Source organism: Adiantum capillus-veneris, chromosome 28, assembly GCF_014529385.1.
Source record: "Adiantum capillus-veneris isolate H3 chromosome 28, ASM1452938v2, whole genome shotgun sequence".
NCBI lineage: Eukaryota > Viridiplantae > Streptophyta > Polypodiopsida > Polypodiales > Pteridaceae > Adiantum > Adiantum capillus-veneris.
The window spans coordinates 111,569,329-111,585,502 of record NC_140958.1 but is presented as its reverse complement, the minus strand read 5'-3'; positions in this window follow the sequence as shown (position 1 = coordinate 111,585,502).

Here is a 16,174-nt window from a genome sequence, read left to right as displayed (position 1 = left end):
CTATAAAGGGAATTCTTGATGGTGGTGCGGGAGTTAGCATCGTTACAAAAGATTGTTGGGAATCCATGGGAAAACCCCGCCTCAGTGTTACTAACATTGTGGTAAAGATGGCAAATGGTACCATAGCCAAACCTATGGGGATGCTCAAGGATCTTAAGATCAAAGTTCTAGGACACAAGGTACGACATACGTTCATTGTAATGGATTTCTCTAAACACCTTATGTCATATGAAATGATTTTAGGACGACCATTCATGAGGGAAGCACAAATGGTTCACAATTGGTCTAAAAATCATGTCTATTTGCAATTCCAAGACTCTGTCCTTAGAGTGGATTTGGTGACTGGTAAGGTACACCCCTTAGGGAGTAAAACCATTATTGATCATCGCTCTGACACCACAGTTCACTCGGCCCCACTACAATATTGTTAACACTTGTAAGAAGGATACAGACATTGTCCAAGATTCTCCTTACATGGATGTGTTACCGGGTATGACGGAATCAGACAATGTAGACTGGGTCCACCTAGCATCAACCATAGACACTTGGGGAAATAGGGGGACGACCTGGGTAACACCTGAGGGGGATGAAATTCCTGTACCCTTAAATATGCTACAAGCAATGCATATCGCTTCCGACAAGACTCATCCTAATGTAACGAAGAAAACATACAAGTGGGTCCCTAAAGCTTCCTTAGTGACCATAGCTAGTGCTAAAAAACAGAAGCCTTGTAAGAAACGTACCACTCGCTCCAAGAAAAGTAAGAAAATGTTGCGATGGATCCCTAAACGACTATTGGAAGCCCAAGGCTACTATCAAGGAAATGATCAAATCTGGGTGCCAAAACGTAGATTGTACTCTTACCTGTCACCTGGCCCATGTAAACCCAATCCTGTGGCTCCAAAACAAATTGAAAATCGCGGAAAGGAAAAAATCACAAAATGCTACACACCCGCTCCCGAGCTAGTTTGGGTACCAAAGAAAGAACGAATTGTTCCACCTAGCTCAGGAAGGGGGGAGTCCCATGAAGATTCTAGCTCCTCATGTAATACATCCATAGAGGTAAAAGCTTCTACACAGCCTCCATCTATAGTAGTGGACCTCCATGAAGCTGCAAAATAATCCACACCTCCCAGTGTTCAAGAATCACCTAATGAACCACTTCAAGTTCGATCCTGGGAGAGTACCTTACCACCCTTGCAACTTGACGAGGCACCTAGGGTAATAGAAAACTACTAGCAAAAATCCTCACCTATTACCAACTGGAACAATTGGTTTCAAAGGGTGACAAGCTCATTTCAAACGGTATGATCTACCCAAGGAAGGGGGGAGTGTTTGTGGACATCCATCATTCACTTGTTTCCCTCTCAACCTTTTTCCCTGACCTCTATATCTCCCAATCTTAGGGAATGTATATATATAGCCTTATACTCACAAAAAAATAAATAAAAATAAAGAGCAAGAGCAATTAGCAAACGAGTATGCACATTAAAAGTCAAAACATTGACTCAGACCTACACATGTCACATCTGGTACAGTGAAACAGAAACCTATGCCATAAAACACCTTTTGATCCTCATCACTTGAGTGATGGAGGGTAGGTAAAATTAGTACGATAGAGTGTTTCTGTTTTAGAGTTGAGAGATTAGCGAAGTTCTCTTTTCCCACTAATGTGCCTCCTAGAGGTATTGTTTTTGTTTCCTAGTGTGTACAGGAGCGTGTTGCTATTGATAGGATTTGGACCTTCATGGAACCTTCAAATCAAGCGCGACCATCAACACAAACAGGTGTTTCTTGTCCATTAGCATTGCCCTTATCTTTTTGCATCCATGTTTGTCTGCTTTGATTGTGATTGGTAGCATACTATTCAGCGCATTTGCTTAGTATCAAACATTTAATTCAATGCAATCTTTTGTCATAATCACTTGTTTAGGTGTAAAAATCAAGCAGTTCGACTAAGCTAGTTTGACCAAGCTAGGTATTAGAAATCTTCTCTTAATACCATGGGGAATGCCTTCCTAATAAGAAATGGTTACTTAGGTTCTTAATCCGATTTAGGCAGCATTGTATGAAATGTACTAGGGCTTTCTAGTGGGCTTAACCCTATTGACCTTTAGCTTAAGTATTATAAAGGGAGTTTACTAATGTGATGAGCCTGGGGAGTGTAACAATGTTATATGACCCCCCAAAGTTACAAAATTAAAATGCTGAAAATGAACAAGCAAAAAAGCAAAGTGCCACAATGTAAAATTTTAAGCTGGAAGAGAAATCCCTGCTTAAATTGGTACTTCACTCACATGTATTGCCTATGGTACTAGAGCCCTAGAGGTTCCCAGTGTGGGCGCTTTTCCTTGAAAATCAAAAAACCCAAGGCATACAAAATAAGCACACACTTCAAAATTGAATCAGTGTGAAAAGACCTTGGGGGGTCAAAGAAAAAGTAATCAGTCAGGCGATGATTTCATGAGAAATTCCTTTTATGGTAGCTTAACTACAAAGTCTTCTAGGTATAGCCTCTAGTCAGCCCTCGAACATGAATACTTGGCTCTCGCGATTAAACAACTTAATTGACCACAGAAAATTAAGAAGCTTACCCATGGTATTAATATTCGATCTCTAGTGCCTTTCGACCGTCAAATTAGTGACCCCAGACTTGTTTAATTTTTTACCTTTACATCTGTTTATGCATTTGATTACATTGCAATTTAATGTTCATTGCTAACAAATTCTTTGAAATTCTTTGACCAATCAATGTGTCTACCTAAAACTGCATATGCTTTTTAAGAGAATGCAATTACTGTGCCAATGTTGTTTGATTTTGCAGTGACTGAAGAAGGTTAAGGACATTCATCTCAAATGCTCTTCCACCTCGACGAACCAGCTTCAACTCAATAGCTTCCAAGGACGGAATCTACATCAGGAAGGGGGGCATGTTAACCCTCACGGCACACGGACACCCATCACCTACGACGGACGTGTATTATGTATTTGGTAGAGTCAGGTACCGGGCTTGTCGGACCAATAGGAAAAGGGTAAGAGTGATCGTCGATGAGAGGCGCACTTTAACTTGGACATTCAAGGGATTAGTTGGTTAAGCATGGGCGCCCAAGTGTGAATGGGGTGAGCTCTTATAAAAGCCAACTAAACCTAATTTTTACTCATTCTCTCATTTGTGCAATTGAAGAGTGCTCTTGCTCCATCTCCATCTTCTTCTTCTTCACCCTCTTGTGTGTGTGTGAGAGAGAGAAAGAGAGAGAGAGGGAGAGTGTGTGTGCGATCGAGCATTACGAAGGCACAATGGCGGCGAAGCGGTTGAGTGCGGCACGACTGCAGCTTCTTCTTCATCGCGGCGAGGAATCCACCACGAAGGCGAGCGTAGAGCGGTGAGTGACACACCCTTTGTTTCCTTGAGCTTGCTAGTTTAGGCTTGTTGTGTGCTTGGAGCCGTTTGTGGCTCGCACACGGTGTATTGGCAAGTCCCTTGCTTCGACAGTGCGGCAAGGAGCGCACAGTGCATTATGGTGTTTTGAGTTTTGAGGTTTTGTGCTTGCTTTTCTTAGAAGTATATGAGCACTAATATGGTGAAGGTCAATCTTTGCATGTGAGTTTGTGCAGTGTTCAAAGGGATTGCTTAAGGAGTGTGTGTTGAATGGTTGAAGGGCATTTTGTGTTGAAGCACATAAGGAAGGTGTGATTGTGTGTGTGTGTGTGTGTGTGTGTGTGTGTGTTGTATATGGTTTGTTTTGGTTTCCTTCTTTCTCCATAAAAGAGGGTGGTGCCCCTAAGAAATATGCGTGTGTAGGGTCTCACGGAGTGGTTGTCTGGTGGGAGCCTTGAGTTGAGCCACATCTCAAAAAATCCGCTCTCATAAAAGTGGTGCCCCCACTGAGGAACTTTCCTAATTGCCTTCTATTCTCCTCATGAACAATAGAGTTGCACCATATGCTTTTCATTTTTCACAACGCATCAGAATTAAGATTTGTGTAGATCGCAAATTTTTTTACCAACAACGCATTGTTTTTATGTTTGGAGCAGAAAGACTTGGTGAAATCTTGGCATCTCCAAATCCCATCATTCTTCCATTCATTAATTATGATGATTCATTTGATGTCCATGTTTTTATTTTGTTTTGAGGCAGAGACAAGAGGCACTTAGATAGCGATCCACTCAAAGGAAACTTTCTTCAAGAGAAAGAAAAAGGAGAACACATTGTCACATGAACCAACCTGGAGCTGCTTCTCCTTTTACACCCATAGCTTGTCAATCTGTGCACATCATAATTGCTACAAAATTTAGATTTCAAGCAACCATTAGGAGAATTTTTGGACCCACTCGCCTTAATGAAATTAATGCCTCAATCAACCCTTTTATTTTGCCTATGATAAATTATGAACTAACACTTGATGTATATATTTTCATTTTGATGTGATCACTCATCGTAGTCAAAACTTTGTGGTACACAAGCCTCCTTGTATTGTAAAAATGTCAAGCACTTTTCCTACCTTTCATTCTAAAAATGGTGAGGATGCACAAGAATTTCTGGATAATTTGGAGATGGCACACCTCATCTCTATGAGAGATCAAGAAGAGGTAAAGCTGCGTGCTTTTCCACTCGTTCTCAAAGGGGAGGCTAAGGCATGGTACGAGGCCTTGCAACCTCAAAACAAAACCAATTGGGAGAGGCTACGTGCAATTTTTCTTCCCAAATTTGGGCAAGGAGATACTCCAGAGGGTCTTTGGAAGTGTCTACTTCAACATAAACAGGTATTCCTTGAAGACTACCCATCTTATGAGGCCGTTTTCCTTAACCTATGGGATAGATGGGAGGCTACCTTACAAAACCAAGGTGGTGCACCAAACTTTCTAAAGAAAGATAGGTTCATGGCTGGCTTGTATCCAATTTTGAAGACCAAGGTAGAGTTAAAATTCCCATCAACATTTGAGGAAGCACGTGAGATGGCCATGGTCAAATTCAAGAAGTTAAATTTTCAAGCACATAGAACAAGGGACCTAAATGAAGTCATTGAGAGGGATTCTTCACCAAGCATGGGAGCACAAGTTAGGGGCTCTCTTGCCCAAACTTCACAAATAGGGGAAGGATCACAACAAGAGATCTTGCAAAGATTAACTCAACAACTAGAGAGTCTCACCTTGAATCTAGTGCAGGGCCTACCCCAACAACGACAACCAAGAGAAGGGAATCGCAATCAACGACGTCAAGCACAAGAGTTGAGATGCTGGAATTGCAACGAAGTTGGTCATGGCATGTATAATTGCCCTCACCCTCGAAGGCTTCCAGGGGACATATACCCTCCTAGACCCCCTCCGCTCATGGTGCAGCAAGAGCATGCTCAAACCCCGCAAATTCTTCTTCGACCACCACCACCTCCAGTGGCAAACATCCCTCCTGTCCCACCAGTGGAGGAAGAGAGAGGAGTAAACGTCATAAAGCTGGAAGAGGAGATAGAGGTGAGCCCTATACATTTTGATGTTATGCCAGCAGAAAAGCGCACAAGAGCACACAACAAGGATGAAGACACAAGGAATGAAGAGTCAGAACCTGCAAGGAAGGAGAGGAAGAAAAAGTCAAAGAAGGAGGAAGGAGGCAAGAAGCAGAGGTCAAGATGAAGGGAGATTGGCATCAACGATTTTCCATTAGGAAAGAATATGGAACCCTACAACATCTTAGAAGATTTGCAAACTCAAAAGCCCAATATTTCTTGGCCTCAACTCCTACATCTATCACCCAAGGTGAGAAAGCACTGGTCCAAACTTGTAAGCACAAGACTTCCAAGAAATAAAGAAAAGGTGACAGTAAAGGCATTGACTTCAAAGCCACAACAAGATGTGGAACCTATTGTAGATTCTTATGTAAGGGGTAGGAAGGTATCCAATGTGTATGTTGATGGTGGAGCACAAATGTGTGTGATCACGGAAAGAGCCATGAATAGACTAGGGCTTGAAATCACTAAATCCTCTAATTGTCAAGCCAGGCTGGCCAACAATGCAAGTGTGAAGTGCCTAGGGATCATCGAGAATGTAAAAGTTTCTGTATGTAATATAGATGCACGTGTGGACATGTATGTTATGCCAACCAAGGGGGAGGGCTATCCCATCATCCTAGGGAGGCCTTGGCTCATTGCTATAAATGCATATCAAAAATGGGGACGAGGACAATTGATTCTCAAAAAGGGGCAACATGTAGTATACGATTGGAATGAAGGAAAGCAGCTCGACATCAACTATGAGACCACGGCTGATGAAGAAAGTGAAGAGAGTTTTGGCTCAAGCGACAAGGAAAGTTCAACCACTACATCCAATAGCGAAGAAGAATCATCTTTGGAGGTAATGGGAATCATCTTCAACACATCAAAAACTCCATCAATAGAGGTTGACCCAACAAAGGAGCAAACAAAGGATGACAAAGGTGACCACAAGCACTTTGAAGACTTTGAGAGGATGCTTGCAAAAGATCTTACCCCTGAGGAGAAGCGGTCCTACATCGATATGCTCAAGAGGTATCCCAATTTGTTTATCACTGATTACTCACAAATTAGAGGTGTGGATGTTATAGATCATGGCATAGAATTAAAACCAGGTACTAAACCTGTGGCTCAAAAGCTAAGGCGCCTAGGAAAAATACAACAAGAGGCACTTTTGACAGAGGTTAACCGACTCCTCAAAGCTGGTTTCATTTACCCTGTGTCTAACTCTGAGTGGGTGTCCCCAATTGTAGTAACCCCTAAAAAGAACGGAAAATGGAGGGTCTGTGTTGACTACAAACCGCTCAATGCTGCAACAAAGAGGGATCATTTTCCTCTTCCTTTCCAAGATGAAATCTTAAACGAAGTAGCGAGCTATGAATGTTACACAGTGTGTGATGGGTATTCAAGGTATTTTCAAATCAGAATAGCAGAAGAAGATCAGTTAAAAACCACTTTCATCACACCTTGGGGTTGCTTTGCCTATAGAGTGATGCCATTTGGGCTCACAAATGCTCCTAGTACCTTTATAAGGTTTACAACTCTTGTCTTTCAGCCCTTCTTTGGAAAGTCAATTAGGGTTTTTATGGATGACTTCTGTATCTATAGTAGCCAAAGACTTCATTGCCAAAAAGTTGAGGAGGGGCTTAGGAGGCTTCATCAACTTGGGGGACAGCTTAATCCTGAGAAGTGTCACATTGCAGAGTCACAAGTAGTATTGCTAGGTCATGTGATTTCTTTGCAAGGAATTCAAGTGGATCCATCAAAAGTAAATGCTCTCTTGTCACTACAACCACCAACGACAACCAAGGAGCTCATGACTTTCAACCACAAAGTAAGGTACATGTCTCGTTTCATTCACCTTCTAGCGGAAGCTATTGCACCTTTGCACAAGCTAGCAAACAAACCCACATTTGAATGGAGAGAGGAACACGAATTATGCTTTACTGAAGTAAAGGGTATTCTCAACTCTCTTCCAACAATAATGCCACCAAATCCAAAGGATACATATTACATCACGCCAAGTGTAGGAATGGAGGCCATCGGTGTAGTTCTCATGCAAAAAGACCCAAAAACATGCTACATGAGGCCAGTATACTTTGCAAGCAAAGTCATGACCGCTGCAGAGAAGGGCTACACAATTATGTTTGCGGTAAGAAAGTTCCGATCATATCTCTTACCTGCACCATTTGTCATTCTCACCATGGAAAACAATTTACCATATGTTGTGCAACACATGAGCCTCTCATCTAGGATAGCCAAATGGGTTCTAGAACTTCAAGAGTTCGAATACACTTTTCTTGTGGAAGATAGCACAAGGGCAGGTCTTGCAAACATTCTCACATACAAAGTGAGAGAAAGGAAAGAGTCACCAAAGGCAGGAGACAAAGCTACACCACAAAATAATGAGGAGGAGATGGACAATGCACACATTTTGTGCTTTGATGGAGCTTACCGACAACAACACGATCAGGCAGCAGGGGGGGTTCTTATTCTAAGTCCACAAAGGGAAGTTCTTGTTAAGAAAGGTATCACCTTGGAAAATGTTCATTCTAATAATGAGGCTGAGTATGTCACCTTAAAGTTGGGGCTTGAAGAATGCAGAAAACTTGGCATCGAAAGACTTATAATAAGAGGTGATTCCTTACTAGTTATTAGGCAAATCCAAGGGATATGGAAGTGCAAGAACCCTACTCTAGTGGAGTGGCTTAGACAGGTGAAGGCTTTGATAAAGAACTTTGAAGCTACACAGGTACAACATGTTGTGAGAACCCTCAACAAGGAAGTAGATTATCTTGCCAATGAGAAACTTCAGATCATGGTGGGAGGTGTGAAGCTCTACGAACCAAATTACCAAGGCCAAGAGGAATTGAAGGACATCATATTTTTCCTCCAAACTGGTGAGTGCCCTAAACACTTGGATAAAGTGCAAAGGCATAGGTTGGTAAAAAAGGCAACTCCTTACCAACTCATAGGAGATGATTTGTATCATAAAGGGAAAGATTTGGTGCTAAGAAGGGTGCCCTCTATTCAAGAAATAGAGAGAATCCTCGTTTCATGCCATGATGATGTCTGTGGGGGTCATTTTTCTCATGATATTACAAACAGGAAGATTTTGCAAGCAAGGTTTGTTTGGCCAAGTCTACACCGTGATGTCTAGCATTGGTGTAAGTCATGCAAAGGTTGTCAGATTGCTGGAGATCGATGACTCACTTACGAACCTCGAGTTCCAATAATTTCGTATGGTCCTTTTGAGAAGTGGGGTGTGGATGCAATAGGCCCCTTACCTCGCACATCTACTGGGAAGGTCTTCATCATTGTGGGAGTAGATTACATGACACGATGGGCAGAGGCAGCAAGTACAACACGAATTACAGCCGAGGAGGTATCAAAATTTATCTTTGATCACATATGCAGTAGATTCGGCACACCATTAGAGATTTTGTCAGATCGTGGTCCAGGGTTTAGAGCAGAGCTCCTAGATAATCTTTTGACAAAGTTAAAAGTCAAACATTTGCATTCTACACCTTACTACTCTCAGTGCAATGGGTTGGTTGAAAAGGTGAATGGAATGATATGTAAGATCATTTCTAAGCAGGTTGCAGATCGACCAAACGACTGGGATCGTCATTTGACCGCAGCTCTATGGGCATACAGAACATCTTTCAAGGTATCCACTCAATTCACTCCTTTTCATTTGGTATATGGACAGGAGGCACTCCTTCCTATTGAGGTGGAGATTGCAAGCCTACGCATTCTCTCACGGGGAGCAAAGAGGCCAAAAGAAGCTTTGCAGGAAAGAATTTTAGATCTTCAACGACTTGAGCTTGATAGAGAAGAGTCCATCGACTATTACATTGCCCAAGTCACAAGCCAAAGGGACAAAATCAACAAGAAGCTCAAGGGGAAAGGATTGAAGGAAGGTATGTTGGTTCTTCGCTATGATAACCGACTTGATACTCGACTTGACAAAAAGTTTTTGCAAAGATGGGAGGGACCTTTGATGATAAAAACAAAGTTTGGGAATGGTAGTTACAGATTAGCAGATTTATCAGGAAAACTCCACAAGACCAGAGTCAATGGATGGAGATTAAAGCCCTCCTTTCAACGTATCAATCCGTTGATAGGAAGTCATCTACCTACATCGTCTAAGCTCCAAATTGGCATGGCTCCCTTCGGCCTGGCAAATGCTCCACCTATTTTTAAAGCTTTGATGTGCAAAGAAGAACCAGCCTTGGAATCTCAACATACCCAAGCCAACCCTCCCATCTCCGATTTATGGGATTGAGGTAATGAAAAGCAGGTCTAATGGATTAAAAGAGTGTATATAACTCCTCCTTTTTTTAGAAAAATAAGAAAAAAAAAACTCTTTTGTTTCATCTAGGAGCATGAATGATCCTAGATGAAGGGGGAGGGCTAATATGAGTAGCGTTAAATGGTAACCTTGCATTTGCACTACATTTCTACTCAAATGTATATATTTTTTATCAAAGTTTTAACCTAGTGTTCATTCTCTCTTTCCATAATAGTCTTTTTCCATACAAACACCTTACCCTTCTTAGATCTTTATGCATTTATATCATATTTCTCTCTTCATGCTAAATGTAAATAGTAAACTTAATTCTACTCTCCTAGTTTTTTTACTGTATATTCTTTTAACTAATTATCTTTACTAATTTAAATAGCTATCTACATCCCATAATTTATAAATAAATAATTTATGGGCACTTAAATTACCCATCTTCTCTCAAGGGTAGGGTTAACCTTATAGGCCTTCCCTTCCCCACCACTATGTGACCCAACTCTTGGATCATTTACTTGTATTGGTCAACAAATCTTAAATATAATGTATATCCCCAATAAATCAAACTTTATTGGAGCCTACCTCATTTGTTTAAGGTGGATTCTCTTTTGAAAAAGCATGCTACACCTTGGATGCATGCTAAAGGGCTCCCTACAAGGAGACTTGGTTCAAAAGGTGTTTTGGATGCATCTTGAAGGCCTTATCTCGTGGGTATACTTGAGGAACACTCCAAAATCATCTTAAGCACTTTGAGAAGGTCAACTTTGCCTTTTACAGCATCCAATTCTGAGTTACAGGCTGCAAGTTATGGTGAAAACAAGGTGCTGCGGACACTGTTACTGCAGGTCAAAGTTACAATCACGTAAACCACAAAGGTGAAAAGTTTTCTTGACTTCTCCAACATTCTAAAATACCAATGGGGAGTTCAAAACCACTTGCATGTGGAGGGGTCGGCTCAAGATGCTTCCAGAGACACAACAAACAGGATGGGGACACTCTGCAGGAGCCACTGGAGGGACATCATGGTGGGGCCCACATACATTATCAACCCTTATGGAGCCTCCACAACTTAAAAGGCTATTTTTAATGAAAAAATAAGTCCCTTATTTGCATAATTGAAGGAATGGTCAAAAGGGAACCTAACTATGGTTAATTACCTACCCTAGTCAAGTTTAACCTAACCCAAGGTCTTGTACAGCTATAAAAAGGCCCTTTGGCAAGCACAAAAATACACACACCTACTCCATTGCTGCAAATAAGCTCCTCTAAGGTTAGGGAAGCCCTAATCTCTCTCTCCTCTTGTCTCCCTATCCATTTCCTAAGCTCTCTATCATAAGCGGCACCATAGAGAGAGCATCAATATGCTATTGCTACCATTCTCTTGCAAGCATTCCTCTTACCATACTCATCCCTAAATAAGGATTGTAGATTCTATATGAGAGCAAGGATATCAAGTTCAATGATATATCTCATGGTTTAATCAACAAATTGTTGCAATTGGGGTGTCGTCGTCACACTTTTTCTCTAAACGCATGTAAAATTGGTAAGCATATCTTGGCAGCTTCTCATATTTTGTGCTCATTGGGTTGCTTGTTTGTTGAGAAAGTTTTTGTGCACCATGGTGTCTATTTGCTTGGCTTCTCTCCTTATGTTGTGTGTAAGTAAGTCTTGGGGCTGCATAGATGGAGAAGAGCTCTCTATGCATGCCGCCTTATGTGTGTAAGTAGTCTCTTCTTTTGGGAAAGGAAAGGAGTTGTCAAGTATTTGTGCATTATGGTGTTTTGAGTTTTGAGGTTTTGTGCTTGCTTTTCTTAGAAGTATATGAGCACTAATATGGTGAAGGTCAATCTTTGCATGTGAGTTTGTGCAGTGTTCAAAGGGATTGCTTAAGGAGTGTGTGTTGAATGGTTGAAGGGCATTTTGTGTTGAAGCACATAAGGAAGGTGTGATTGTGTGTGTGTGTGTGTGTGTGTGTGTGTGTGTGTGTGTGTGTGTGTGTGTGTGTGTGTTGTATATGGTTTGTTTTGGTTTCCTTCTTTCTCCATAAAAGAGGGTGGTGCCCCTAAGAAATATGCGTGTGTAGGGTCTCACGGAGTGGTTGTCTGGTGGGAGCCTTGAGTTGAGCCCCATCTCAAAAAATCCGCTCTCAACAGCATTTCCAAACTTCTTTGATTTTTTTGGGCATTTTGGAGCAATATGGCCAAGCTTGTTACAAATGTAGCATTTAACTTGCCTTCTCTCTTCTTTGCTCAATTTTCTTTTCTTGCGAACAACCTTGAATCTTTTTCCAAATTTGTTTCGACGGGCTTTGACCTGACAGCTGCATTCTTTGGAGGTTCTGTATCCAAATTCTTTAGCTTTCGTCTCTTTTTCACAGAAGCTGGTATTAAATCCCTTTACCTGCTTTATTTCTTTTCTGACCCTTATTCTAGCACACTCCAAATTTGTAACTTCATCTATAAACGAATTTATTTGTGCTAGAGAAAGGTTTCCATCCACATGCAAACCTGCTGCTTTAATCCATTCTTTGATCAATTTAGAGAAAGGATCGGGAAAAGAATTCAGGTAATATTGCTTATACTCTGCTTTGAAATATCCACCAAGAAAATGATACATGAGTTGTGTCATGTGTTGATGATATTTCTTAACTTGGGCTAAGTCACAGAGTTTGCTTCTGAAAAAAGCTTCTTTGTTGCACTCTTGTATCTTGTTAGTAGATCCCAAAAACTGCATAACAAGAGCTGCAAAAAATAGAGAAATCACATTATCAAAATTTTCTCGTCCTTCAGGCCCACCTTGCATGATGTAGACTTTACTATCCGGACTGAGGTCATCCCACCAGGCTCTCAGCATTCCCTAAGAACCTGCTATAATCATAGACATAGATTGTCTCTGTGTCAGATCCTTATAGTTGATTCCATAATGGGCTGAGTTGTAGATGAACTCAAAAACCTTCCAGATCTGCTCTTGAGAAAGACCATCAATGTCGAGTATTGTCATATCCCCGATCTTTGTCACTCCTTTTAAATTGGAGGATGTTGACGAAGGTGATTCCACTTTGACTCCTTCTGCTTTCATTTTGATGGGATTCATTACCCGATCTTCTTCATCAGAATGAAACATAATCTCGGAACTGATTACTGACTCATCAAGCCTCTAGGATAGGAAATATTTGTGGTAGCATCACATCTAGTTCATCTAATTCTTCTTCCTCATATAGCACGCACGCGTCTTTAAAAACTGTCCAGTCACTATCCTCTGGTAGGATAGTTCTAACAACTTCACCTAGTTGTTGTCGTTGCTCCCAAGTTTGAACTTGAGCATTAATTCCCCATCTAATATTAGGATTAAACCCATGTTCCAAATCCTTTGTTGCAAATGGTGACATATCTGCAGGAAACTGGGTTACTGATTCAATAGTGGGTTCATGCAAAACGGTTGAAAACATCCTTGGGAGAGTTTTGTCACTAGATTGATTATCATACTGAATTAACTACATAGGCTTTGCTTCCTTTCCTTCTTTTTTATCTTTTATTTCTAGCGATAATACCCCCCGGGGAAAAAGAGGTGAAGACTGAGTAAGCAGGGAAAGTTTGTTAAGTACCTGGTACTGCAAAGCAGCAAGATTCACACACACACACACACACACACACACACACATATATATATATATATATATATATATATATAATTTCACTTTGTTCATCTCTCTCTCTCTCTCTCTCTCTCTCTCTCTCTCTCTCTCTCTCTCTCTCTCTCTCTCTCTCTCGCTCTGTGTGTGTGTGTGTGTGTGTGTGTGTGTGTGTGTGTGTGTGTGTGTGTGTGTGCGTGTGTGTGTGTGTGTGTGTGTGTGTGTGTGTGGCGAAGGAGAGATGGGGTGGGGGCGAAGGAGAGATGGCCGGTAGGGGCCAACTTTGCTTCATTGTAGAGTCGATGGAGAATGCTCTGCTTAGTCACGCCGCGGAAGCGTAAAGGGATGTTGGGACAAATTTGGGCTTTTTTTTGAAATTTTTAGCTTCGCGTAAGCGATGCAATCACTTATACAATGTCGACTACGACACTTTACAATTTGTAAACATCACTATGAGCGTCACAAGATGCAATGCACTTAGCGACACTTTTATTATTTTTCGGGGCAAATTTTTGGGCGTCGCTCCGTAAAATTTACAGGCATCCTTGCTTACAAAGTGCCCTTGCAGTGATAATTTGGACTTCAAATTTTAGCAACAACTAGTAGGTGTCATTTGTAGGCTATTTCTTTATTTTGTGCCTAGTTTGGATCTGAAAACCCAGTTGTCCTATGTCTTATATACTTTTGAGACACTTTTTTCCAATTTCCTTGATTTGATGGAGGTTTTGCAATCTTTTTTGACTCAAAATGTTGGTTTTGGTCTTTGCAAACCCCTATGTTTCAGTATGCATTCAACTTTCTCACTTTCTAGTCTAAGGTACATGAATCTCAATTCATGTTTCTCATGAGTTTGCACTGACAATTTTCAATTTTGTTTTGCAAAATGTTTGGAAACTGACATACTTGGGTGATTCTTTAAAATTTGGTCATTGTTTATTCTATTTATCAACACTTCAAATTTTGAGAGTTATGGTTCTTTTTAGCCCAAATATGATTTTTGATAGTTTTTTGGTGACTTTAAACGGCTAATGGGGTGAAGTGTAACACTAGGAAAGCAACAAAAAAATTGGAGATTGAAATGCTTGAGAATCTCTCAATCGCAACACTTTTTGTACGGTAACTCTAAACAATCTTTGACATCTAAGATCTAACAAGTGATAAAACCTTGTTTCATCACTATGTTGCTAGTCAAAAATGGGGTGGTTTTAAGGTGGCTCTTTTTTTAAAAAGTGAATATAGTCACAAAGTCATTCAACCAGTGTAGAATCAAATCCTAGGAAATGGCAACAATGGTAGCGAATCGTTTTTATGGACTTTTAAAACGTAGCTATCTGACACGAATATACTCTATGTCATTACTCTAGGAAGCGATTGAAATGGGTGAAGACGCATTGAGTCTGTCAGAGACCCAACGGAGCTATTATGAATAGATCTTCACTACCAAGTAGTCACTAAATCAATGAAAAAGTTAACAACTAATGCACGAATCCTCACTCCTATCAATAAATTGATAATTTCTTCGACCAAATGAGCTTGAAATGATACGAAACTTTAGGTGACTATAGGTAAAACTATTAGAATCAACTTGAACTTTGTAAAATCATTTCTAAAAGGTACATAAATCACAAATACATGGATTTGTAGGTCTACAAAACACAACAAAAGTGGTTTAATAGCATCACTTGCAGCTTAAGATTAGTTTTCTAGCAAAAAAATCAACATTTATATTTGATCATAACATCAAAACAACATATTTACGAACACACGGCACAATTATGAATTCAAACCAAACTAACAATCCAGTAGAACAAGAGGAGAGCAACGAAATTCAATAGTTGTAACTTGATTATGATTACTAGAGAAAGAAATACGTTCATTAAAAGTTTGCTCAGAGTAGACCTCTTTCTCATACAATGCTATCTTATTCGAAAAGGACCCTCTTTACTTTTACATTTTGTCCTTTATACTAAGGGTTACTTAAAAATGGCTTTGGATCTAGTTCCCATGGATTATCTCTTCACAGAATGAAAAATGGATCATAGTTACAAATCAGAAGCTGGGCTTGGACAATTTGATATTACAATGTGACTTTTACAAAAAAATTACAAAGGAATCTTAACTAAAAGGGGTATCTGCAATAGCATCTGCAAATAATTTGATATGGGATAATCTATATTATATATAAGGGGGGAGGGATCGCCCCCCTTCCCTCCCCTAACAAGTGTCTAAATCTCGTTACTCTACAAGAACCCTGCAACCCAACAACACACACACACACACACACACAGGTGTTGATGGTGCCTCTGGACTAGTTAATATGAAGCATGTTGGATGGAGTATTATAAATGCTCAAGACAATGCCAAATATAAGAGGCTACAATCTAGTTTAAATTCTACATTTAAGCTTAACTATGTAATTATTGCCCTTAATTAAACATTGTGTGTGTGTGTGTAGGTTGCAAAAGTTAGGATAGCTGGCTTTATACAAGAAAAAGTGCAAAAGGACAAAAGTAACTACTTTCAACAAGAAAAGTAATGATTGATATGAACAATAGGGCAAAGCAAGGTCGAGGATTTCCATTCATAGTAGAGCATGTCTTTGCAGAAATGTACAAGAGTAAGGGATCCTTCTATACCTGCCACCATCATAGCCAACAACAAAGAAATGTGTTGGGCAGTGGAAAGCAAGTGTTCTCAAAGGAGCCCACGTGTTATTGATGTCCACTCAGAACATAACGCACAAAAAACTCACGATGC